This window comes from Neolamprologus multifasciatus, chromosome 18, assembly GCF_963576455.1.
Source record: "Neolamprologus multifasciatus chromosome 18, fNeoMul1.2, whole genome shotgun sequence".
NCBI classification, from domain to species: domain Eukaryota; kingdom Metazoa; phylum Chordata; class Actinopteri; order Cichliformes; family Cichlidae; genus Neolamprologus; species Neolamprologus multifasciatus.
The window spans coordinates 4,771,440-4,798,369 of NC_140456.1; the positions used below are offsets into that span (position 1 = coordinate 4,771,440).

General features: G+C 38.5%; 6 long non-coding RNA genes across 7 annotated transcripts; all 6 read right to left on the minus strand.

Annotated features, from left to right (window-relative positions):
* Positions 1-1,339: 1,339 nt before the first annotated feature.
* Positions 1,340-4,620, minus strand: LOC146497138 (uncharacterized). 2 transcript variants are annotated; one of them, XR_014870749.1, is made up of 3 exons: positions 3,474-4,620; positions 3,242-3,305; positions 1,340-2,844 (listed from the first exon to the last, which is right to left on the minus strand). It is a non-coding gene; the product is annotated as an uncharacterized LOC146497138 (long non-coding RNA). The 2 variants fall into 2 exon arrangements; XR_014870748.1 differs by lacking the exon at positions 3,474-4,620 and having other exon boundaries at positions 3,242-3,467.
* A 779-nt stretch (positions 4,621-5,399) lies between these two features.
* On the minus strand, positions 5,400-7,413 carry LOC146497139 (uncharacterized). Its single transcript, XR_014870747.1, has 3 exons — positions 7,167-7,413; positions 6,935-6,998; positions 5,400-6,537 (listed from the first exon to the last, which is right to left on the minus strand). It is a non-coding gene; the product is annotated as an uncharacterized LOC146497139 (long non-coding RNA).
* Positions 7,414-9,035: 1,622 nt separating this feature from the next.
* LOC146497140 (uncharacterized) lies at positions 9,036-11,132 on the minus strand. Its single transcript, XR_014870768.1, has 3 exons — positions 10,850-11,132; positions 10,619-10,682; positions 9,036-10,219 (listed from the first exon to the last, which is right to left on the minus strand). It is a non-coding gene; the product is annotated as an uncharacterized LOC146497140 (long non-coding RNA).
* A 1,592-nt stretch (positions 11,133-12,724) lies between these two features.
* LOC146497141 (uncharacterized) lies at positions 12,725-15,101 on the minus strand. The gene is made up of 3 exons (XR_014870750.1): positions 14,536-15,101; positions 14,304-14,367; positions 12,725-13,905 (listed from the first exon to the last, which is right to left on the minus strand). It is a non-coding gene; the product is annotated as an uncharacterized LOC146497141 (long non-coding RNA).
* A 5,463-nt stretch (positions 15,102-20,564) lies between these two features.
* LOC146497142 (uncharacterized) lies at positions 20,565-22,004 on the minus strand. Its single transcript, XR_014870751.1, has 3 exons — positions 21,921-22,004; positions 21,689-21,752; positions 20,565-21,290 (listed from the first exon to the last, which is right to left on the minus strand). It is a non-coding gene; the product is annotated as an uncharacterized LOC146497142 (long non-coding RNA).
* A 2,362-nt stretch (positions 22,005-24,366) lies between these two features.
* LOC146497143 (uncharacterized) lies at positions 24,367-26,535 on the minus strand. Its single transcript, XR_014870760.1, has 3 exons — positions 25,617-26,535; positions 25,385-25,448; positions 24,367-24,986 (listed from the first exon to the last, which is right to left on the minus strand). It is a non-coding gene; the product is annotated as an uncharacterized LOC146497143 (long non-coding RNA).
* Between the last annotated feature and the right edge of the window lie 395 nt (positions 26,536-26,930).

Sequence of the window (26,930 nt, forward strand, 5' to 3'; positions counted from 1 at the left end):
GACATTAGATGCCACAGATGTTCAAAAGCTGCCACAAAGCATGAAAAAAAAAATGGACGTCTCCGAAAACGTCAGAGCATTTTTGCAAATATGTGATGTCTTGATAAATCGAGCAGATATTTGAACTTTACACAGCTACATTCTCGCCTGAAAATATCTTAAAAGTTTATTTTGTGACCCAGAAAAAGTAATAAGTTTTTTGGCCCAGGCTCTAATGACCACCCTCCTCCTTTTCCCCAGACTACCCTTTCTGGGTCACAAAATAACCTTTTAAGATATTTTCAGGCGAGAATGTAGCTGTGTAATGCTCAAATATCTACTTAATTTATAAAAATATCACATATTTGCAAAAGTGCTTCCACGTTTTCGGAGAGCTCTGTTATCCACCAGCGCAATAGCTGACCGGGAGGTCAAGGCTTGATAGAGTCCAGGAGCACAGCTAACTCCTGGCTTATTGTTTTCAACCCCCCTGCACTCTTTTGCTACTCAGGTTAAACATTATATATAATTAGTTAGTTAGTTGTTATGGCTATGGATTGAAAATACCCCCCACACCCCACCCTACCCCTAACGGCTACACCTCCCGAAGAATTTTGTCTGGGCTCTTATCTCACTTTTTTATTTCAAACAATCAACAGAAAATTTCACAGACATAGTTTTATGTAAGGTTTTTAAGGCTGTGGTGTTAATTTTTAAGTAACATGAGCCCAGCGGCAGCAGCAACGCTAGGCTAACACTAACTAGCTAGCAAGATTATAATCCTGGTGCTAAACTAAGAGACGCCACAAAATCAGTTTGAATAAGAGTAAACATTTACTCACCAAGTCAGTGTATCAGCTAAAGATCCACAGCAATGACAATAATATGTTGAGCTGAGGCTTCTCCAGGTTTGCTCAACATATTCCATAACAAATGCCGGCACCGTGAACATGCGGACTGATCCGAGAGGGAGGAGGACGGAAGTGACGTGGCATTTTCAAAACACATCTTTCATCCTTCCGCCCTCTGAAGCAAAACTTCCAGCTTAGTTAGTTTTTCTAAGTTAAGACAAGTGAAATAAATTGAGTTTATCTGCATTTTTGCATAAAGTACTGGTAAGTTATTTAAATGGAGTTCTAATAACAAATTGTCAAAAATTGAGTTGAGCCTATTTAATATTTAAAATGAAACCAATATTCCATTGTACAGTGTAGGTTTCCATGTGTAATTAGTGTGTAAGAATATTGCAGAAGAAGCTTAATGTGTACTTTGTAAAAACGATGAGAAATGAAGCTGGCTGAAGAAGAAAAGATAAATGGCCCTTTTTTCAATCAATCTCTCGGCCGGCCGCTTGGCGTATGACATGTGGCGGAAGTCTCTGGTACAGAGGGCCGCCAGTTCGAATCCCTCACGAACTCATTTGCCACGGCCCTCGCTTGAGGGACAGGGGAGACACGTACGCGCGTTTCCTTTAGCTTTCACCTAGTAATCATACAGCTCGCCTTCATTTCTTTAACTACTGTGTAGCTTAACCTATACCAACTCATCATAATCACACATTTATATTCATCTCAATCTGCAGTGTAACTGTGTTGCTCTTCAATCCCTACCTCAACAATGTTGTACACTTAAAAGTATAGGAAAAGACAACACTTAACCTAACATATTTAAGTGCAGCACTTAAGGAAATATTCATCTTGGCATTCCACCACTCATTTATTTTTAACATTTATTGTGGTTCATTTGTTTTTCATTATTCTACCTTTTGTCAAGGCAAAACTCAAGGGCTACAGACAGGACAGACTTAAAAGAAGACTTTCAACTGAAACACATTTGCGTAATGTTGCAGAGGTGGACATACAGATGAAGAAAAGAATTCTGGATATGATGGAGTCATCTGAGAGGCCAGCTTCTGAACATCACAGTAAATTATAAGTCACTCTTGAGAGACAAGTTCAGTTGCAGATGGATTTTTACTGCTAAGACAAGTCATGCATCCACCACCACAACCTTTCAACCTGCCACCACACCATGGTCTATGCATGTGCACCACCACCACACGCTGTACCTGGCTCATTTTGAGTACACTGTACAGCCTTGTTAGTTCCCAGAACTCGAAAAAAATTGAGGAAACTCGTTGCCTCAAAAAAACTAAGTAAAGCTTACTTAAGATGACTGTTAGGACAACTTACACATTGCAAGTCTGCAGTATTAAGAATAACTTGATATTTCTGACTGTACAATTTTAATTGTTTACCTACTGACAAACATTTCAAGTTCAACTAAATGAAAAAACTATTTGTGGTAACCTGAATATGATTAAAAATAATTAACAACACTTTTTGTAATGATGTTAAAATCAGCCCAACTTTTATTTTCAAACACAACAAAGTATAACAGCCAACATACTGGACACTGTTCTGCTGAACAACAAACAATTATATTGCCATCACTGTTATAATCTTACAATGAAACAAAGTCTCAGATGTAATTATTCTGAAAATAAGTTTAGGCCTACCACAAGTTTGTTTTGTACTTACATTACTTATATAATCAAAATAAAATATTTATTGTTCTGTCACAAGTGCAGTGTCTGATTTAAACAACACATTTGTTTTTCATTCCAACACAGGAGCTGGAATGTTGTAATGTTTTAAGGATGGCTTGTTTCCAGTCCAGGCATTACTGCCCGAATGACTGTCATGGATCGAGGTGATCCAAATGTAAGTGCAGAAGAAGGTCTTTAACTTCCCTTAAGTACAGTGGCAGTGGATGTGGGTTGGAGATGCAATGAGCTTGAACCTGCAGGCGACCATCTTCACTGACCACACCATCTGTGACGGAGGACTCATCTCTCCTGGTGTCCTGCGAGCAAACAATCATATTTTTTGGAACATGAACTTAATTGCTTTCTTAAAACATTTTTTTCTGCATTTGGTATAAACAGACTCCAATTTACACAATCTCAGGCTCCCTCCCCACCAGAGAGGTGACATTCAATGTCCCAATTGTCAGTCTGGATAGCCCTGACCCCCACCCGACACACAATAATGCCATGAAAGCATCATTTTAAAAAGGGCTATGCAAACATGGCCAATAACTTTCATTCTAATGATGTGCAAAATGATTTGGGAACAAAACAAATTTTGCTGTTAGAAAACTTGCAGACTTCACTATATACAGTGTAGACCCTCTAAACTAAGTTTGGGGGATGTGATCTTTCAAGAAATGCAGACCAAACTGTTGTTGTTTGTTTACTTACACAGCATGTCTTGTAGAATTAACTGGAGTCACCAGCAACAGCATAGTGCAGTCATATCTCAAGTCTAATAACAGAAGACAGGAAAAGATCAGTAAAGAAACAACTTCCCCAAACCAAAGCACAAATAAAACGATAAGTAAAACAGGCTGATCCAAAGTATGATTAAAGTTCAGCCTGATTAATATAAATGTCACTGACAGTTGCTAATATATTGGAAAACCGAAATACTTACCACTGAGTTGATGTCTTTCTGTCCAACAACAGGAGTGCTGATCCCGATCCTCAAAGACAGTAAGAAGCAAGCAGAGGGAGAAAAAGCAGAACAGTTTTCAGAAACTGATTTTATCCTTAATGGCTGTGCAATTATTGTAACATAGAGATTGCTTATGTTGTTAAATAAAGGCTAGATTTGACATTAATAGATGCCACAGATGTTCAAAAGCTGCCACAAAGCATGAAAAAAAAAATGGACGTCTCCAAAAACGTCAGAGCATTTTTGCAAATATGTGATGTCTTGATAAATCGAGCAGATATTTGAACTTTACACAGCTACATTCTCGCCTGAAAATATCTTAAAAGTTTATTTTGTGACCCAGAAAAAGTAATACGTTTTTTAGCCGCGCTCCTCTGCCATTGCTGCGTTTACAAGTATGCACAGGCTCTAATGACCACCCTCCTCCTTTTCCCCAGACTACCCTTTCTGGGTCACAAAATAACCTTTTAAGATATTTTCAGGCGAGAATGTAGCTGTGTAATGCTCAAACATCTACTTAATTTATAAAAATATCATATTTGCAAAAGTGCTTCCACGTTTTCGGAGAGCTCTGTTATCCACCAGCGCAATAGCTGACCGGGAGGTCAAGGCTTGATAGAGTCCAGGAGCACAGCTAACTCCTGGCTTATTGTTTTCAACCCCCCTGCACTCTTTTGCTACTCAGGTTAAACATTATATATATAATTAGTTAGTTAGTTAGTTATGGCTATGGATTGAAAATACCCCCCACACCCCACCCTACCCCTAACGGCTACACCTCCCGAAGAATTTTGTCTGGGCTCTTATCTCACTTTTTTATTTCAAACAATCAACAGAAAATTTCACAGACATAGTTTTATGTAAGGTTTTTAAGGCTGTGGTGTTAATTTTTAAGTAACATGAGCCCAGCGGCAGCAGCAACGCTAGGCTAACACTAACTAGCTAGCAAGATTATAATCCTGGTGCTAAACTAAGAGACGCCACAAAATCAGTTTGAATAAGAGTAAACATTTACTCACCAAGTCAGTGTATCAGCTAAAGATCCACAGCAATGACAATAATATGTTGAGCTGAGGCTTCTCCAGGTTTGCTCAACATATTCCATAACAAATGCCGGCACCGTGAACATGCGGACTGATGATCCGAGAGGAGGAGGACGGAAGTGACGTGGCATTTTCAAAACACATCTTTCATCCTTCCGCCCTCTGAAGCAAAACTTCCAGCTTAGTTAGTTTTTCTAAGTTAAGACAAGTGAAATAAATTGAGTTTATCTGCATTTTTGCATAAAAGTACTGGTAAGTTATTTAAATGGAGTTCTAATAACAAATTGTCAAAAATTGAGTTGAGCCTATTTAATATTTAAAATGAAACCCAATATTCCATTGTACAGTGTAGGTTTCCATGTGTAATTAGTGTGTAAGAATATTGCAGAAGAAGCTTAATGTGTACTTTGTAAAAACGATGAGAAATGAAGCTGGCTGAAGAAGAAAAGATAAATGGCCCTTTTTTCAATCAATCTCTCGGCCGGCCGCTTGGCGTATGACATGTGGCGGAAGTCTCTGGTACAGAGGGCCGCCAGTTCGAATCCCTCACGAACTCATTTGCCACGGCCCTCGCTTGAGGGACGGGGAGACACATACGCGCGTTTCCTTTAGCTTTCACCTAGTAATCATACAGCTCGCCTTCATTTCTTTAACTACTGTGTAGCTTAACCTATACCAACTCATCATAATCACACATTTATATTCATCTCAATCTGCAGTGTAACTGTGTTGCTCTTCAATCCCTACCTCAACAATGTTGTACACTTAAAAGTATAGGAAAAGACAACACTTAACCTAAAATATTGAAGTGGAGCACTTAAGGAAATATTCATCTTGGCATTCCACCACTCATTTATTTTAACATTTATTGTGGTTCATTTGTTTTTCATTATTCTACCTTTTGTCAAGGCAAAACTCAAGGGCTACAGACAGGACAGACTTAAAAGAAGACTTTCAACTGAAACACATTTGCGTAATGTTGCAGAGGTGGACATACAGATGAAGAAAAGAATTCTGGATATGATGGAGTCATCTGAGAGGCCAGCTTCTGAACATCACAGTAAATTATAAGTCACTCTTGAGAGACAAGTTCAGTTGCAGATGGATTTTTACTGCTAAGACAAGTCATGCATCCACCACCACAACCTTTCAACCTGCCACCACACCATGGTCTATGCATGTGCACCACCACCACACGCTGTACCTGGCTCATTTTGAGTACACTGTACAGCCTTGTTAGTTCCCAGAACTCGAAAAAAATTGAGGAAACTCGTTGCCTCAAAAAAACTAAGTAAAGCTTACTTAAGATGACTGTTAGGACAACTTACACATTGCAAGTCTGCAGTATTAAGAATAACTTGATATTTCTGACTGTACAATTTTAATTGTTTACCTACTGACAAACATTTCAAGTTCAACTAAATGAAAAAACTATTTGTGGTAACCTGAATATGATTAAAAATAATTAACAACACTTTTTGTAATGATGTTAAAATCAGCCCAACTTTTATTTTCAAACACAACAAAGTATAACAGCCAACATACTGGACACTGTTCTGCTGAACAACAAACAATTATATTGCCATCACTGTTATAATCTTACAATGAAACAAAGTCTCAGATGTAATTATTCTGAAAATAAGTTTAGGCCTACCACAAGTTTGTTTTGTACTTACATTACTTATATAATCAAAATAAAATATTTATTGTTCTGTCACAAGTGCAGTCTCTGATTTAAACAACACATTTGTTTTTCATTCCAACACAGGAGCTGGAATGTTGTAATGTTTTAAGGATGGCTTTTTCCAGTCCAGGCATTACTGCCCGAATGACTGTCATGGATCGAGGTGATCCAAATGTAAGTGCAGAAGAAGGTCTTTAACTTCCCTTAAGTACAGTGGCAGTGGATGTGGGTTGGAGATGCAATGAGCTTGAACCTGCAGGCGACCATCTTCACTGACCACACCATCTGTGACGGAGGACTCATCTCTCCTGGTGTCCTGCGAGCAAACAATCATATTTTTTGGAACATGAACTTAATTGCTTTCTTAAAACATTTTTTTCTGCATTTGGTATAAAACAGACTCCAATTTACACAATCTCAGGCTCCCTCCCCACCAGAGAGGTGACATTCAATGTCCCAATTGTCAGTCTGGATAGCCCTGACCCCCACCCGACACACAATAATGCCATGAAAGCATCATTTTAAAAAGGGCTATGCAAACATGGCCAATAACTTTCATTCTAATGATGTGCAAAATGATTTGGGAACAAAACAAATTTTGCTGTTAGAAAACTTGCAGACTTCACTATATACAGTGTAGACCCTCTAAACTAAGTTTGGGGATGTGATCTTTCAAGAAATGCAGACCAAACTGTTGTTGTTTGTTTACTTACACAGCATGTCTTGTAGAATTAACTGGAGTCACCAGCAACAGCATAGTGCAGTCATATCTCAAGTCTAATAACAGAAGACAGGAAAAGATCAGTAAAGAAACAACTTCCCCAAACCAAAGCACAAATAAAACGATAAGTAAAACAGGCTGATCCAAAGTATGATTAAAGTTCAGCCTGATTAATATAAATGTCACTGACAGTTGCTAATATATTGGAAAACCGAAATACTTACCACTGAGTTGATGTCTTTCTGTCCAACAACAGGAGTGCTGATCCCGATCCTCAAAGACAGTAAGAAGCAAGCAGAGGGAGAAAAAGCAGAACAGTTTTCAGAAACTGATTTTATCCTTAATGGCTGTGCAATTATTGTAACATAGAGATTGCTTATGTTGTTAAATAAAGGCTAGATTTGACATTAATAGATGCCACAGATGTTCAAAAGCTGCCACAAAGCATGAAAAAAAAAATGGACGTCTCCAAAAAACGTCAGAGCATTTTTGCAATATGTGATGTCTTGATAAATCGAGCAGATATTTGAACTTTACACAGCTACATTCTCGCCTGAAAATATCTTAAAAGTTTATTTTGTGACCCAGAAAAAGTAATACTTTTTTAGCCGCGCTCCTCTGCCATTGCTGCGTTTACAAGTATGCACAGGCTCTAATGACCACCCTCCTCCTTTTCCCCAGACTACCCTTTCTGGGTCACAAAATAACCTTTTAAGATATTTTCAGGCGAGAATGTAGCTGTGTAATGCTCAAACATCTACTTAATTTATAAAAATATCACATATTTGCAAAAGTGCTTCCACGTTTTCGGAGAGCTCTGTTATCCACGCAATAGCTGACCGGGAGGTCAAGGCTTGATAGAGTCCAGGAGCACAGCTAACTCCTGGCTTATTGTTTTCAACCCCCCTGCACTCTTTTGCTACTCAGGTTAAACATTATATATATAATTAGTTAGTTAGTTAGTTATGGCTATGGATTGAAAATACCCCCCACCCCACCCTACCCCTAACGGCTACACCTCCCGAAGAATTTTGTCTGGGCTCTTATCTCACTTTTTTATTTCAAACAATCAACAGAAAATTTCACAGACATAGTTTTATGTAAGGTTTTTAAGGCTGTGGTGTTAATTTTTAAGTAACATGAGCCCAGCGGCAGCAGCAACGCTAGGCTAACACTAACTAGCTAGCAAGATTATAATCCTGGTGCTAAACTAAGAGACGCCACAAAATCAGTTTGAATAAGAGTAAACATTTACTCACCAAGTCAGTGTATCAGCTAAAGATCCACAGCAATGACAATAATATGTTGAGCTGAGGCTTCTCCAGGTTTGCTCAACATATTCCATAACAAATGCCGGCACCGTGAACATGCGGACTGATCCGAGAGGGAGGAGGACGGAAGTGACGTGGCATTTTCAAAACACATCTTTCATCCTTCCGCCCTCTGAAGCAAAACTTCCAGCTTAGTTAGTTTTTCTAAGTTAAGACAAGTGAAATAAATTGAGTTTATCTGCATTTTTGCATAAAAGGTACTGGTAAGTTATTTAAATGGAGTTCTAATAACAAATTGTCAAAAATTGAGTTGAGCCTATTTAATATTTAAAATGAAACCCAATATTCCATTGTACAGTGTAGGTTTCCATGTGTAATTAGTGTGTAAGAATATTGCAGAAGAAGCTTAATGTGTACTTTGTAAAAACGATGAGAAAATGAAGCTGGCTGAAGAAGAAAAGATAAATGGCCCTTTTTTCAATCAATCTCTCGGCCGGCCGCTTGGCGTATGACATGTGGCGGAAGTCTCTGGTACAGAGGGCCGCCAGTTCGAATCCCTCACGAACTCATTGCCACGGCCCTCGCTTGGCGGGCACGTGCGGGGGGCTACGCGTTTTTGCTTCTCACCTAGTAATCATACAGCTCGCCTTCATTTCTTTAACTACTGTGTAGCTTAACCTATACCAATCATCATAATCACACATTTATATTCATCTCAATCTGCAGTGTAACTGTGTTGCTCTTCAATCCCTACCTCAACAATGTTGTACACTTAAAAGTATAGGAAAAGACAACACTTAACCTAAAATATTGAAGTGCAGCACTTAAGGAAATATTCATCTTGGCATTCCACCACTCATTTATTTTTAACATTTATTGTGGTTCATTTGTTTTTCATTATTCTACCTTTTGTCAAGGCAAAACTCAAGGGCTACAGACAGGACAGACTTAAAAGAAGACTTTCAACTGAAACACATTTGCGTAATGTTGCAGAGGTGGACATACAGATGAAGAAAAGAATTCTGGATATGATGGAGTCATCTGAGAGGCCAGCTTCTGAACATCACAGTAAATTATAAGTCACTCTTGAGAGACAAGTTCAGTTGCAGATGGATTTTTACTGCTAAGACAAGTCATGCATCCACCACCACAACCTTTCAACCTGCCACCACACCATGGTCTATGCATGTGCACCACCACCACACGCTGTACCTGGCTCATTTTGAGTACACTGTACAGCCTTGTTAGTTCCCAGAACTCGAAAAAAATTGAGGAAACTCGTTGCCTCAAAAAAACTAAGTAAAGCTTACTTAAGATGACTGTTAGGACAACTTACACATTGCAAGTCTGCAGTATTAAGAATAACTTGATATTTCTGACTGTACAATTTTAATTGTTTACCTACTGACAAACATTTCAAGTTCAACTAAATGAAAAAACTATTTGTGGTAACCTGAATATGATTAAAAATAATTAACAACACTTTTTGTAATGATGTTAAAATCAGCCCAACTTTTATTTTCAAACACAACAAAGTATAACAGCCAACATACTGGACACTGTTCTGCTGAACAACAAACAATTATATTGCCATCACTGTTATAATCTTACAATGAAACAAAGTCTCAGATGTAATTATTCTGAAAATAAGTTTAGGCCTACCACAAGTTTGTTTTGTACTTACATTACTTATATAATCAAAATAAAATATTTATTGTTCTGTCACAAGTGCAGTCTGATTTAAACAACACATTTGTTTTTCATTCCAACACAGGAGCTGGAATGTTGTAATGTTTTAAGGATGGCTTGTTTCCAGTCCAGGCATTACTGCCCGAATGACTGTCATGGATCGAGGTGATCCAAATGTAAGTGCAGAAGAAGGTCTTTAACTTCCCTTAAGTACAGTGGCAGTGGATGTGGGTGGAGATGCAATGAGCTTGAACCTGCAGGCGACCATCTTCACTGACCACACCATCTGTGACGGAGGACTCATCTCTCCTGGTGTCCTGCGAGCAAACAATCATATTTTTTGGAACATGAACTTAATTGCTTTCTTAAACATTTTTTTCTGCATTTGGTATAAAACAGACTCCAATTTACACAATCTCAGGCTCCCTCCCCACCAGAGAGGTGACATTCAATCATGTCCCAATTGTCAGTCTGGATAGCCCTGACCCCCACCCGACACACAATAATGCCATGAAAGCATCATTTTAAAAAGGGCTATGCAAACATGGCCAATAACTTTCATTCTAATGATGTGCAAAATGATTTGGGAACAAAACAAATTTTGCTGTTAGAAAACTTGCAGACTTCACTATATACAGTGTAGACCCTCTAAACTAAGTTTGGGGGATGTGATCTTTCAAGAAATGCAGACCAAACTGTGTTGTTTGTTTACTTACACAGCATGTCTTGTAGAATTAACTGGAGTCACCAGCAACAGCATAGTGCAGTCATATCTCAAGTCTAATAACAGAAGACAGGAAAAGATCAGTAAAGAAACAACTCCCCAAACCAAAGCACAAATAAAACGATAAGTAAAACAGGCTGATCCAAAGTATGATTAAAGTTCAGCCTGATTAATATAAATGTCACTGACAGTTGCTAATATATTGGAAAACCGAAATACTTACCACTGAGTTGATGTCTTTCTGTCCAACAACAGGAGTGCTGATCCCGATCCTCAAAGACAGTAAGAAGCAAGCAGAGGGAGAAAAAGCAGAACAGTTTTCAGAAACTGATTTTATCCTTAATGGCTGTGCAATTATTGTAACATAGAGATTGCTTATGTTGTTAAATAAAGGCTAGATTTGACATTAATAGATGCCACAGATGTTCAAAAGCTGCCACAAAGCATGAAAAAAAAAATGGACGTCTCCAAAAAACGTCAGAGCATTTTTGCAAATATGTGATGTCTTGATAAATCGAGCAGATATTTGAACTTTACACAGCTACATTCTCGCCTGAAAATATCTTAAAAGTTTTATTTGTGACTAGAAAAAGTAATACGTTTTTTAGCCGCGCTCCTCTGCCATTGCTGCGTTTACAAGTATGCACAGGCTCTAATGACCACCCTCCTCCTTTTCCCCAGACTACCCTTTCTGGGTCACAAAATAACCTTTTAAGATATTTTCAGGCGAGAATGTAGCTGTGTAATGCTCAAACATCTACTTAATTTATAAAAATATCACATATTTGCAAAAGTGCTTCCACGTTTTCGGAGAGCTCTGTTATCCACCAGCGCAATAGCTGACCGGAGGTCAAGGCTTGATAGAGTCCAGGAGCACAGCTAACTCCTGGCTTATTGTTTTCAACCCCCCTGCACTCTTTTGCTACTCAGGTTAAACATTATATATAATTAGTTAGTTAGTTAGTTATGGCTATGGATTGAAAATACCCCCCACACCCCACCCTACCCCTAACGGCTACACCTCCCGAAGAATTTTGTCTGGGCTCTTATCTCACTTTTTTTTTCAAACAATCAACAGAAAATTTCACAGACATAGTTTTATGTAAGGTTTTTAAGGCTGTGGTGTTAATTTTTAAGTAACATGAGCCCAGCGGCAGCAGCAACGCTAGGCTAACACTAACTAGCTAGCAAGATTATAATCCTGGTGCTAAACTAAGAGAAGCCACAAAATCAGTTTGAATAAGAGTAAACATTTACTCACCAAGTCAGTGTATCAGCTAAAGATCCACAGCAATGACAATAATATGTTGAGCTGAGGCTTCTCCAGGTTTGCTCAACATATTCCATAACAAATGCCGGCACCGTGAACATGCGGACTGATCCGAGAGGGAGGAGGACGGAAGTGACGTGGCATTTTCAAAACACATCTTTCATCCTTCCGCCCTGTGAAGCAAAACTTCCAGCTTAGTTAGTTTTCTAAGTTAAGACAAGTGAAATAAATTGAGTTTATCTGCATTTTTGCATAAAAGTACTGGTAAGTTATTTAAATGGAGTTCTAATAACAAATTGTCAAAAATTGAGTTGAGCCTATTTAATATTTAAAATGAAACCCAATATTCCATTGTACAGTGTAGGTTTCCATGTGTAATTAGTGTGTAAGAATATTGCAGAAGAAGCTTAATGTGTACTTTGTAAAAACGATGAGAAAAGAAGCTGGCTGAAGAAGAAAAGATAAATGGCCCTTTTTTCAATCAATCTCTCGGCCGGCCGCTTGGCGTATGACATGTGGCGGAAGTCTCTGGTACAGAGGGCCGCCAGTTCGAATCCCTCACGAACTCATTGCCACGGCCCTCGCTTGGGGACGGGGAGACATACGCGCGTTTCCTTTAGCTTTCACCTAGTAATCATACAGCTCGCCTTCATTTCTTTAACTACTGTGTAGCTTAACCTATACCAACTCATCATAATCACACATTTATATTCATCTCAATCTGCAGTGTAACTGTGTTGCTCTTCAATCCCTACCTCAACAATGTTGTACACTTAAAAGTATAGGAAAAGACAACACTTAACCTAAAATATTAAGTGGAGCACTTAAGGAAATATTCATCTTGGCATTCCACCACTCATTTATTTTTAACATTTATTGTGGTTCATTTGTTTTTCATTATTCTACCTTTTGTCAAGGCAAAACTCAAGGGCTACAGACAGGACAGACTTAAAAGAAGACTTTCAACTGAAACACATTTGCGTAATGTTGCAGAGGTGGACATACAGATGAAGAAAAGAATTCTGGATATGATGGAGTCATCTGAGAGGCCAGCTTCTGAACATCACAGTAAATTATAAGTCACTCTTGAGAGACAAGTTCAGTTGCAGATGGATTTTTACTGCTAAGACAAGTCATGCATCCACCACCACAACCTTTCAACCTGCCACCACACCATGGTCTATGCATGTGCACCACCACCACACGCTGTACCTGGCTCATTTTGAGTACACTGTACAGCCTTGTTAGTTCCCAGAACTCGAAAAAAATTGAGGAAACTCGTTGCCTCAAAAAAACTAAGTAAAGCTTACTTAAGATGACTGTTAGGACAACTTACACATTGCAAGTCTGCAGTATTAAGAATAACTTGATATTTCTGACTGTACAATTTTAATTGTTTACCTACTGACAAACATTTCAAGTTCAACTAAATGAAAAAACTATTTGTGGTAACCTGAATATGATTAAAATAATTAACAACACTTTTTGTAATGATGTTAAAATCAGCCCAACTTTTATTTTCAAACACAACAAAGTATAACAGCCAACATACTGGACACTGTTCTGCTGAACAACAAACAATTATATTGCCATCACTGTTATAATCTTACAATGAAACAAAGTCTCAGATGTAATTATTCTGAAAATAAGTTTAGGCCTACCACAAGTTTGTTTTGTACTTACATTACTTATATAATCAAAATAAAATATTTATTGTTCTGTCACAAGTGCAGTCTCTGATTTAAACAACACATTTGTTTTTCATTCCAACACAGGAGCTGGAATGTTTGTAATGTTTTAAGGATGGCTTGTTTCCAGTCCAGGCATTACTGCCCGAATGACTGTCATGGATCGAGGTGATCCAAATGTAAGTGCAGAAGAAGGTCTTTAACTTCCCTTAAGTACAGTGGCAGTGGATGTGGGTTGGAGATGCAATGAGCTTGAACCTGCAGGCGACCATCTTCACTGACCACACCATCTGTGACGGAGGACTCATCTCTCCTGGTGTCCTGCGAGCAAACAATCATATTTTTTGGAACATGAACTTAATTGCTTTCTTAAAACATTTTTTTCTGCATTTGGTATAAAACAGACTCCAATTTACACAATCTCAGGCTCCCTCCCCACCAGAGAGGTGACATTCAATGTCCCAATTGTCAGTCTGGATAGCCCTGACCCCCACCCGACACACAATAATGCCATGAAAGCATCATTTTAAAAAGGGCTATGCAAACATGGCCAATAACTTTCATTCTAATGATGTGCAAAATGATTTGGGAACAAAACAAATTTTGCTGTTAGAAAACTTGCAGACTTCACTATATACAGTGTAGACCCTCTAAACTAAGTTTGGGGGATGTGATCTTTCAAGAAATGCAGACCAAACTGTTGTTGTTTGTTTACTTACACAGCATGTCTTGTAGAATTAACTGGAGTCACCAGCAACAGCATAGTGCAGTCATATCTCAAGTCTAATAACAGAAGACAGGAAAAGATCAGTAAAGAAACAACTTCCCCAAACCAAAGCACAAATAAAACGATAAGTAAAACAGGCTGATCCAAAGTATGATTAAAGTTCAGCCTGATTAATATAAATGTCACTGACAGTTGCTAATATATTGGAAAACCGAAATACTTACCACTGAGTTGATGTCTTTCTGTCCAACAACAGGAGTGCTGATCCCGATCCTCAAAGACAGTAAGAAGCAAGCAGAGGGAGAAAAAGCAGAACAGTTTTCAGAAACTGATTTTATCCTTAATGGCTGTGCAATTATTGTAACATAGAGATTGCTTATGTTGTTAAATAAAGGCTAGATTTGACATTAATAGATGCCACAGATGTTCAAAAGCTGCCACAAAGCATGAAAAAAAAATGGACGTCTCCAAAAAACGTCAGAGCATTTTTGCAAATATGTGATGTCTTGATAAATCGAGCAGATATTTGAACTTTACACAGCTACATTCTCGCCTGAAAATATCTTAAAAGTTTATTTTGTGACCCAGAAAAAGTAATACGTTTTTTAGCCGCGCTCCTCTGCCATTGCTGCGTTTACAAGTATGCACAGGCTCTAATGACCACCCTCCTCCTTTTCCCCAGACTACCCTTTCTGGGTCACAAAATAACCTTTTAAGATATTTTCAGGCGAGAATGTAGCTGTGTAATGCTCAAACATCTACTTAATTTATAAAAATAACACATATTTGCAAAAGTGCATTCACGTTTTCGGAGAGCTCTGTTATCCACCAGCGCAATAGCTGACCGGGAGGTCAAGGCTTGATAGAGTCCAGGAGCACAGCTAACTCCTGGCTTATTGTTTTCAACCCCCCTGCACTCTTTTGCTACTCAGGTTAAACATTATATATATAATTAGTTAGTTAGTTATGGCTATGGATTGAAAATACCCCCACACCCCACCCTACCCCTAACGGCTACACCTCCCGAAGAATTTTGTCTGGGCTCTTATCTCACTTTTTTATTTCAAACAATCAACAGAAAATTTCACAGACATAGTTTTATGTAAGGTTTTTAAGGCTGTGGTGTTAATTTTAAGTAACATGAGCCCAGCGGCAGCAGCAACGCTAGGCTAACACTAACTAGCTAGCAAGATTATAATCCTGGTGCTAAACTAAGAGACGCCACAAATCAGTTTGAATAAGAGTAACATTTACTCACCAAGTCAGTGTATCAGCTAAAGATCCACAGCAATGACAATAATATGTGAGCTGAGGCTTCTCCAGGTTTGCTCAACATATTCCATAACAAATGCTGGCACCCGTGAACATGCGGACTGATCCGAGAGAGGAGGAGGACGGAAGTGACGTGGCCATTTTCAAAACACATCTTTCATCCTTCCGCCCTCTGAAGCAAAACTTCCAGCCTTAGTTAGTTTTTCTAAGTTAAGACAAGTGAATAAATTGAGTTTATCTGCATTTTTGCATAAAAGGTACTGGTAAGTTATTTAAATGGAGTTCTAATAACAAATTGTCAAAATGAGTTGAGCCTATTTAATATTTAAAATGAAACCCAATATTCCATTGTACAGTGTAGGTTTCCATGTGTAATTAGTGTGTAAGAATATTGCAGAAGAAGCTTAATGTGTACTTTGCTAAAACGATGAGAAATGAAGCTGGCTGAAGAAGAAAAGATAAATGGCCCTTTTTTCAATCAATCTCTCGGCCGGCCGCTTGGCGTATGACATGTGGCGGAAGTCTCTGGTACAGAGGGCCGCCAGTTCGAATCCCTCACGAACTCATTTGCCACGGCCCTCGCTTGAGGGACAGGGGAGACACGTACGCGCGTTTCCTTTTAGCTTTCACCTAGTAATCATACAGCTCGCTTCATTTCTTTAACTACTGTGTAGCTTAACCTATACCCAACTCATCATAATCACACATTTATATTCATCTCAATCTGCAGTGTAACTGTGTTGCTCTTCAATCCTACCTCAACAATGTTGTACACCTTAAAAGTATAGGAAAAGACAACACTTAACCTAACATATTTAAGTGCAGCACTTAAGGAAATATTCATCTTGGCATTCCACCACTCATTTATTTTTAACATTTATTGTGGTTCATTTGTTTTTTCATTATTCTACCTTTTGTCAAGGCAAAACTCAAGGGCTACAGACAGGACAGACTTAAAAGAAGACTTTCAACTGAAACACATTTGCGTAATGTTGCAGAGGTGGACATACAGATGAAGAAAAGAATTCTGGATATGATGGAGTCATCTGAGAGGCCAGCTTCTGAACATCACAGTAAATTATAAGTCACTCTTGAGAGACAAGTTCAGTTGCAGATGGATTTTTTACTGCCTAAGACAAGTCATGCATCCACCACCACAACCTTTCAACCTGCCACCACACCATGGTCTATGCATGTGCACCACCACCACACGCTGTACCTGGCTCATTTTGAGTACACTGTACAGCCTTGTTAGTTCCAGAACTCGAAAAAAATTGAGGAAACTCGTTGCCTCAAAAAAACTAAGTAAAGCTTACTTAAGATGACTGTTAGGACAACTTACACATTGCAAGTCTGCAGTATTAAGAATAACTTGATATTTCTGACTGTACAATTTTAATTGTTTACCTACTGACCAAACATTTCAAGTTCAACTAAATGAAAAACTATTTGTGGTAACCTGAATATGATTAAAAATAATTAACAACACTTTTTGTAATGATGTTAAAATCAGCCCAACTTTTATTTTCAAACACAACAAGTATAACAGCCAACATACTGGACACTGTTCTGCTGAACAACAAACAATTATATTGCCATCACTGTTATAATCTTACAATGAAACAAAGTCTCAGATGTAATTATTCTGAAAATAAGTTTAGGCCTACCACAAGTTTGTTTTGTACTTACATTACTTATATAATCAAAATAAAATATTTATTGTTCTGTCACAAGTGCAGTGTCTGATTTAAACAACACATTTGTTTTTCATTCCAACACAGGAGCTGGAATGTTGTAATGTTTTAAGGATGGCTTGTTTCCAGTCCAGGCATTACTGCCCGAATGACTGTCATGGATCGAGGTGATCCAAATGTAGGTGCAGAAGAAGGTCTTTAACTTCCCTTAAGTACAGTGGCAGTGGATGTGGGTTGGAGATGCAATGAGCTTGAACCTGCAGGCGACATCTTCACTGACCACACCATCTGTGACGGAGGACTCATCTCTCCTGGTGTCCTGCGAGCAAACAATCATATTTTTTGGAACATGAACTTAATTGCTTTCTTAAAACATTTTTTTCTGCATTTGGTATAAAACAGACTCCAATTTACACAATCTCAGGCTCCCTCCCCACCAGAGAGGTGACATTCAATGTCCCAATTGTCAGTCTGGATAGCCCTGACCCCCACCCGACACACAATAATGCCATGAAAGCATCATTTTAAAAGGGCTATGCAAACATGGCCAATAACTTTCATTCTAATGATGTGCAAATGATTTGGGAACAAAACAAATTTTGCTGTTAGAAAACTTGCAGACTTCACTATATACAGTGTAGACCCTCTAAACTAAGTTTGGGGGATGTGATCTTTCAAGAATGCAGACCAAACTGTTGTTGTTTGTTTTACTTACACAGCATGTCTTGTAGAATTAACTGGAGTCACCAGCAACAGCATAGTGCAGTCATATCTCAAGTCTAATAACAGAAGACAGGAAAAGATCAGTAAAGAAACAACTTCCCCAAACCAAAGCACAAATAAAACGATAAGTAAAACAGGCTGATCCAAAGTATGATTAAAGTTCAGCCTGATTAATATAAATGTCACTGACAGTTGCTAATATATTGGAAAACCGAAATACTTACCACTGAGTTGATGTCTTTCTGTCCAACAACAGGAGTGCTGATCCCGATCCTCAAAGACAGTAAGAAGCAAGCAGAGGGAGAAAAAGCAGAACAGTTTTCAGAAACTGATTTTATCCTTAATGGCTGTGCAATTATTGTAACATAGAGATTGCTTATGTTGTTAAATAAAGGCTAGATTTGACATTAATAGATGCCACAGATGTTCAAAAGCTGCCACAAAGCATGAAAAAAAAAAATGGACGTCTCCAAAAAACGTCAGAGCATTTTTGCAAATATGTGATGTCTTGATAAATCGAGCAGATATTTGAACTTTACACAGCTACATTCTCGCCTGAAAATATCTTAAAAGTTTATTTTGTGACCCAGAAAAAGTAATACGTTTTTAGCCGCGCTCCTCTGCCATTGCTGCGTTTACAAGTATGCACAGGCTCTAATGACCACCCTCCTCCTTTTCCCCAGACTACCCTTTCTGGGTCACAAAATAACCTTTTAAGATATTTTCAGGCGAGAATGTAGCTGTGTAATGCTCAAACATCTACTTAATTTATAAAAATATCACATATTTGCAAAAGTGCTTCCACGTTTTCGGAGAGCTCTGTTATCCACCAGCGCAATAGCTGACCGGGAGGTCAAGGCTTGATAGAGTCCAGGCGCACAGCTAACTCCTGGCTTATTGTTTTCAACCCCCCTGCACTCTTTTGCTACTCAGGTTAAACATTATATATATAATTAGTTAGTTAGTTAGTTATGGCTATGGATTGAAAATACCCCCCACACCCCACCCTACCCCTAACGGCTACACCTCCCGAAGAATTTTGTCTGGGCTCTTATCTCACTTTTTTATTTCAAACAATCAACAGAAAATTTCACAGACATAGTTTTATGTAGGTTTTAAGGCTGTGGTGTTAATTTTTAAGTAACATGAGCCCAGCGGCAGCAGCAACGCTAGGCTCACACTAACTAGCTAGCAAGATTATAATCCTGGTGCTAAACTAAGAGACGCCACAAAATCAGTTTGAATAAGAGTAAACATTTACTCACCAAGTCAGTGTATCAGCTAAAGATCCACAGCAATGACAATAATATGTTGAGCTGAGGCTTCTCCAGGTTTGCTCAACATATTCCATAACAAATGCTGGCACCGTGAACATGCGGACTGATCCGAGAGGGAGGAGGACAGTAGTGACGTGGCATTTTCAAAACACATCTTTCATCCTTCCGCCCTGTGAAGCAAAGCTTCCAGCTTAGTTAGTTTTTCTAAGTTAAGACAAGTGAAATAAATTGAGTTTGTCAGCATTTTTGCATAAAAGTACTGGTAAGTTATTTAAATGTAGTTCTAAAAAGAAATAGTTAAAAATTGAGTTGAGCCTATTTAATATTTTAAATGAAACACAATATTCCATTGTACAGTGTAGGTTTCCATGTGTAATTAGTGTGTAAGAATATTGCAGAAGAAGCTTAATGTGTACTTTGTAAAAACGATGAGAAAAAAAGCTGGCTGAAGAAGAAAAGATAAATGGCTTTTTTTTCAATCGATCTCTCGGCCGGCCGCTTGGCGTATGACATGTGGCGGAAGTCTCTAGTACAGAGGGCCGCCAGTTCGAATCCCTCACGAACTCATTTGCCGCGGCCCCTCGCTTGGGGGACGGGGAGATGCATACGCGCGTTTCCTTTAGCTTTCACCTAGTAATCATACAGCTCGCCTTCATTTCTTTAACTACTGTGTAGCTTAACCTATACCAAGTCATCATAATCACACATTTATATTCATCTCAATCTGCAGTGTAACTGTGTTGCTCTTCAATCCCTACCTCAACAATGTTGTACACTTAAAAGTATAGGAAAAGACAACACTTAACCTAAAATATTGAAGTGGAGCACTTAAGGAAATATTCATCTTGGCATTCCACCACTCATTTATTTTTAACATTTATTGTGGTTCATTTGTTTTTCATTATTCTACCTTTTGTCAAGGCAAAACTCAAGGGCTACAGACAGGACAGACTTAAAAGAAGACTTTCAACTGAAACACATTTGCGTAATGTTGCAGAGGTGGACATACAGATGAAGAAAAGAATTCTGCATATGATGGAGTCATCTGAGAGGCCAGCTTCTGAACATCACAGTAAATTATAAGTCACTCTTGAGAGACAAGTTCAGTTGCAGATGGATTTTTACTGCTAAGACAAGTCATGCATCCACCACCACAACCTTTCAACCTGCCACCACACCATGGTCTATGCATGCGCACCACCACCACACGCTGTACCTGGCTCATTTTGAGTACACTGTACAGCCTTGTTAGTTCCCAGAACTCGAAAAAAATTGAGGAAACCCGTTGCCTCAAAAAAACTAAGTAAAGCTTACTTAAGATGACTGTTAGGACAACTTACACATTGCAAGTCTGCAGTATTAAGAATAACTTGATATTTCTGACTGTACAATTTTAATTGTTTACCTACTGACAAACATTTCAAGTTCAACTAAATGAAAAAACTATTTGTGGTAACCTGAATATGATTAAAAATAATTAACAACACTTTTTGTAATGATGTTAAAATCAGCCCAACTTTTATTTTCAAACACAACAAAGTATAACAGCCAACATACTGGACACTGTTCTGCTGAACAACAAACAATTATATTGCCATCACTGTTATAATCTTACAATGAAACAAAGTCTCAGATGTAATTATTCTGAAAATAAGTTTAGGCCTACCACAAGTTTGTTTTGTACTTACATTACTTATATAATCAAAATAAAATATTTATTGTTCTGTCACAAGTGCAGTCTCTGATTTAAACAACACATTTGTTGTTCATTCCAACACAGGAGCTGGAATGTTGTAATGTTTTAAGGATGGCTTGTTTCCAGTCCAGGCATTACTGCCCGAATGACTGTCATGGATCGAGGTGATCCAAATGTAGGTGCAGAAGAAGGTCTTTAACTTCCCTTAAGTACAGTGGCAGTGGATGTGGGTTGGAGATGCAATGAGCTTGAACCTGCAGGCGACCATCTTCACTGACCACACCATCTGTGACGGAGGACTCATCTCTCCTGGTGTCCTGCGAGCAAACAATCATATTTTTTGGAACATGAACTTAATTGCTTTCTTAAAACATTTTTTTCTGCATTTGGTATAAAACAGACTCCAATTTACACAATCTCAGGCTCCCTCCCCACCAGAGAGGTGACATTCAATGTCCCAATTGTCAGTCTGGATAGCCCTGACCCCCACCCGACACACAATAATGCCATGAAAGCATCATTTTAAAAAGGGCTATGCAAACATGGCCAATAACTTTCATTCTAATGATGTGCAAAATGATTTGGGAACAAAACAAATTTTGCTGTTAGAAAACTTGCAGACTTCACTATATACAGTGTAGACCCTCTAAACTAAGTTTGGGGGATGTGATCTTTCAAGAAATGCAGACCAAACTGTTGTTGTTTGTTTACTTACACAGCATGTCTTGTAGAATTAACTGGAGTCACCAGCAACAGCATAGTGCAGTCATATCTCAAGTCTAATAACAGAAGACAGGAAAAGATCAGTAAAGAAACAACTTCCCCAAACCAAAGCACAAATAAAACGATAAGTAAAACAGGCTGATCCAAAGTATGATTAAAGTTCAGCCTGATTAATATAAATGTCACTGACAGTTGCTAATATATTGGAAAACCGAAATACTTACCACTGAGTTGATGTCTTTCTGTCCAACAACAGGAGTGCTGATCCCGATCCTCAAAGACAGTAAGAAGCAAGCAGAGGGAGAAAAAAGCAGAACAGTTTTCAGAAACTGATTTTATCCTTAATGGCTGTGCAATTATTGTAACATAGAGATTGCTTATGTTGTTAAATAAAGGCTAGATTTGACATTAATAGATGCCACAGATGTTCAAAAGCTGCCACAAAGCATGAAAAAAAAAAATGGACGTCTCCGAAAACGTCAGAGCATTTTTGCAAATATGTGATGTCTTGATAAATCGAGCAGATATTTGAACTTTACACAGCTACATTCTCGCCTGAAAATATCTTAAAAGTTTATTTTGTGACCCAGAAAAAGTAATACGTTTTTTAGCCGCGCTCCTCTGCCATTGCTGCGTTTACAAGTATGCACAGGCTCTAATGACCACCCTCCTCCTTTTCCCCAGACTACCCTTTCTGGGTCACAAAATAACCTTTTAAGATATTTTCAGGCGAGAATGTAGCTGTGTAATGCTCAAATATCTACTTAATTTATAAAAATATCACATATTTGCAAAAGTGCTTCCACGTTTTCGGAGAGCTCTGTTATCCACCAGCGCAATAGCTGACCGGGAGGTCAAGGCTTGATAGAGTCCAGGAGCACAGCTAACTCCTGGCTTATTGTTTTCAACCCCCCTGCACTCTTTTGCTACTCAGGTTAAACATTATATATATAATTAGTTAGTTAGTTATGGCTATGGATTGAAAATACCCCCCACACCCCACCCTACCCCTAACGGCTACACCTCCCGAAGAATTTTGTCTGGGCTCTTATCTCACTTTTTTATTTCAAACAATCAACAGAAAATTTCACAGACATAGTTTTATGTAAGGTTTTTAAGGCTGTGGTGTTAATTTTTAAGTAACATGAGCCTAGTGGCAGCAGCAACGCTAGGCTAACGCTAACTAGCTAGCAAGATTATAATCCTGGTGCTAAACTAAGAGAAGCCACAAAATCAGTTTGAATAAGAGTAAACATTTACTCACCAAGTCAGTGTATCAGGTAAAGATCCACAGCAATGACAATAATATGTTGAGCTGAGGCTTCTCCAGGTTTGCTCAACATATTCCATAACAAATGCCGGCACCGTGAACATGCGGACTGATCCGAGAGGGAGGAGGACGGTAGTGACGTGGCATTTTCAAAACACATCTTTCATCCTTCCGCCCTGTGAAGCAAAACTTCCAGCTTAGTTAGTTTTTCTAAGTTAAGACAAGTGAAATAAATTGAGTTTGTCAGCATTTTTGCATAAAAAGTACTGGTAAGTTATTTAAATGTAGTTCTAAAAAGAAATAGTTAAAAATTGAGTTGAGCCTATTTAATATTTTAAATGAAACACAATATTCCATTGTACAGTGTAGGTTTCCATGTGTAATTAGTGTGTAAGAATATTGCAGAAGAAGCTTAATGTGTACTTTGTAAAAACGATGAGAAAAAAAGCTGGCTGAAGAGGAAAAGATAAATGGCTTTTTTTTCAATCGACCTCTCGGCCGGCCGCTTGGCGTATGACATGTGGCGGAAGTCTCTGGTACAGAGGGCCGCCAGTTCGAATCCCTCACGAACTCATTTGCCGCGGCCCCTCGCTTGGGGGACGGGGAGGCGCATACGCGCGTTTCCTTTAGCTTTCACCTAGTAATCATACAGCTCGCCTTCATTTCTTTAACTACTGTGTAGCTTAACCTATACCAACTCATCATAATCACACATTTATATTCATCTCAATCTGCAGTGTAACTGTGTTGCTCTTCAATCCCTACCTCAACAATGTTGTACACTTAAAAGTATAGGAAAAGACAACACTTAACCTAAAATATTGAAGTGGAGCACTTAAGGAAATATTCATCTTGGCATTCCACCACTCATTTATTTTAACATTTATTGTGGTTCATTTGTTTTTCATTATTCTACCTTTTGTCAAGGCAAAACTCAAGGGCTACAGACAGGACAGACTTAAAAGAAGACTTTCAACTGAAACACATTTGCGTAATGTTGCAGAGGTGGACATACAGATGAAGAAAAGAATTCTGCATATGATGGAGTCATCTGAGAGGCCAGCTTCTGAACATCACAGTAAATTATAAGTCACTCTTGAGAGACAAGTTCAGTTGCAGATGGATTTTTACTGCTAAGACAAGTCATGCATCCACCACCACAACCTTTCAACCTGCCACCACACCATGGTCTATGCATGCGCACCACCACCACACGCTGTACCTGGCTCATTTTGAGTACACTGTACAGCCTTGTTAGTTCCCAGAACTCGAAAAAAAATTGAGGAAACCCGTTGCCTCAAAAAAACTAAGTAAAGCTTACTTAAGATGACTGTTAGGACAACTTACACATTGCAAGTCTGCAGTATTAAGAATAACTTGATATTTCTGACTTTACAATTTTAATTGTTTACCTACTGACAAACATTTCAAGTTCAACTAAATGAAAAAACTATTTGTGGTAACCTGAATATGATTAAAAATAATTAACAACACTTTTTGTAATGATGTTAAAATCAGCCCAACTTTTATTTTCAAACACAACAAAGTATAACAGCCAACATACTGGACACTGTTCTGCTGAACAACAAACAATTATATTGCCATCACTGTTATAATCTTACAATGAAACAAAGTCTCAGATGTAATTATTCTGAAAATAAGTTTAGGCCTACCACAAGTTTGTTTTGTACTTACATTACTTATATAATCAAAATAAAATATTTATTGTTCTGTCACAAGTGCAGTCTCTGATTTAAACAACACATTTGTTGTTCATTCCAACACAGGAGCTGGAATGTTGTAATGTTTTAAGGATGGCTTGTTTCCAGTCCAGGCATTACTGCCCGAATGACTGTCATGGATCGAGGTGATCCAAATGTAGGTGCAGAAGAAGGTCTTTAACTTCCCTTAAGTACAGTGGCAGTGGATGTGGGTTGGAGATGCAATGAGCTTGAACCTGCAGGCGACCATCTTCACTGACCACACCATCTGTGACGGAGGACTCATCTCTCCTGGTGTCCTGCGAGCAAACAATCATATTTTTTGGAACATGAACTTAATTGCTTTCTTAAAACATTTTTTTCTGCATTTGGTATAAAACAGACTCCAATTTACACAATCTCAGGCTCCCTCCCCACCAGAGAGGTGACATTCAATGTCCCAATTGTCAGTCTGGATAGCCCTGACCCCCACCCGACACACAATAATGCCATGAAAGCATCATTTTAAAAAGGGCTATGCAAACATGGCCAATAACTTTCATTCTAATGATGTGCAAAATGATTTGGGAACAAAACAAATTTTGCTGTTAGAAAACTTGCAGACTTCACTATATACAGTGTAGACCCTCTAAACTAAGTTTGGGGGATGTGATCTTTCAAGAAATGCAGACCAAACTGTTGTTGTTTGTTTACTTACACAGCATGTCTTGTAGAATTAACTGGAGTCACCAGCAACAGCATAGTGCAGTCATATCTCAAGTCTAATAACAGAAGACAGGAAAAGATCAGTAAAGAAACAACTTCCCCAAACCAAAGCACAAATAAAATGATAAGTAAAACAGGCTGATCCAAAGTATGATTAAAGTTCAGCCTGATTAATATAAATGTCACTGACAGTTGCTAATATATTGGAAAACCGAAATACTTACCACTGAGTTGATGTCTTTCTGTCCAACAACAGGAGTGCTGATCCCGATCCTCAAAGACAGTAAGAAGCAAGCAGAGGGAGAAAAAGCAGAACAGTTTTCAGAAACTGATTTTATCCTTAATGGCTGTGCAATTATTGTAACATAGAGATTGCTTATGTTGTTAAATAAAGGCTAGATTTGACATTAATAGATGCCACAGATGTTCAAAAGCTGCCACAAAGCATGAAAAAAAAAAATGGACGTCTCCGAAAACGTCAGAGCATTTTTGCAAATATGTGATGTCTTGATAAATCGAGCAGATATTTGAACTTTACACAGCTACATTCTCGCCTGAAAATATCTTAAAAGTTTATTTTGTGACCCAGAAAAAGTAATACGTTTTTTAGCCGCGCTCCTCTGCCATTGCTGGTTTACAAGTATGCACAGGCTCTAATGACCACCCTCCTCCTTTTCCCCAGACTACCCTTTCTGGGTCACAAAATAACCTTTTAAGATATTTTCAGGCGAGAATGTAGCTGTGTAATGCTCAAATATCTACTTAATTTATAAAAATATCACATATTTGCAAAAGTGCTTCCACGTTTTCGGAGAGCTCTGTTATCCACCAGCGCAATAGCTGACCGGGAGGTCAAGGCTTGATAGAGTCCAGGAGCACAGCTAACTCCTGGCTTATTGTTTTCAACCCCCCTGCACTCTTTTGCTACTCAGGTTAAACATTATATATATAATTAGTTAGTTAGTTATGGCTATGGATTGAAAATACCCCCCACACCCCACCCTACCCCTAACGGCTACACCTCCCGAAGAATTTTGTCTGGGCTCTTATCTCACTTTTTTATTTCAAACAATCAACAGAAAATTTCACAGACATAGTTTTATGTAAGGTTTTTAAGGCTGTGGTGTTAATTTTTAAGTAACATGAGCCTAGTGGCAGCAGCAACGCTAGGCTAACGCTAACTAGCTAGCAAGATTATAATCCTGGTGCTAAACTAAGAGAAGCCACAAAATCAGTTTGAATAAGAGTAAACATTTACTCACCAAGTCAGTGTATCAGGTAAAGATCCACAGCAATGACAATAATATGTTGAGCTGAGGCTTCTCCAGGTTTGCTCAACATATTCCATAACAAATGCCGGCACCGTGAACATGCGGACTGATCCGAGAGGGAGGAGGACGGTAGTGACGTGGCATTTTCAAAACACATCTTTCATCCTTCCGCCCTGTGAAGCAAAACTTCCAGCTTAGTTAGTTTTTGTAAGTTAAGACAAGTGAAATAAATTGAGTTTGTCAGCATTTTTGCATAAAAAGTACTGG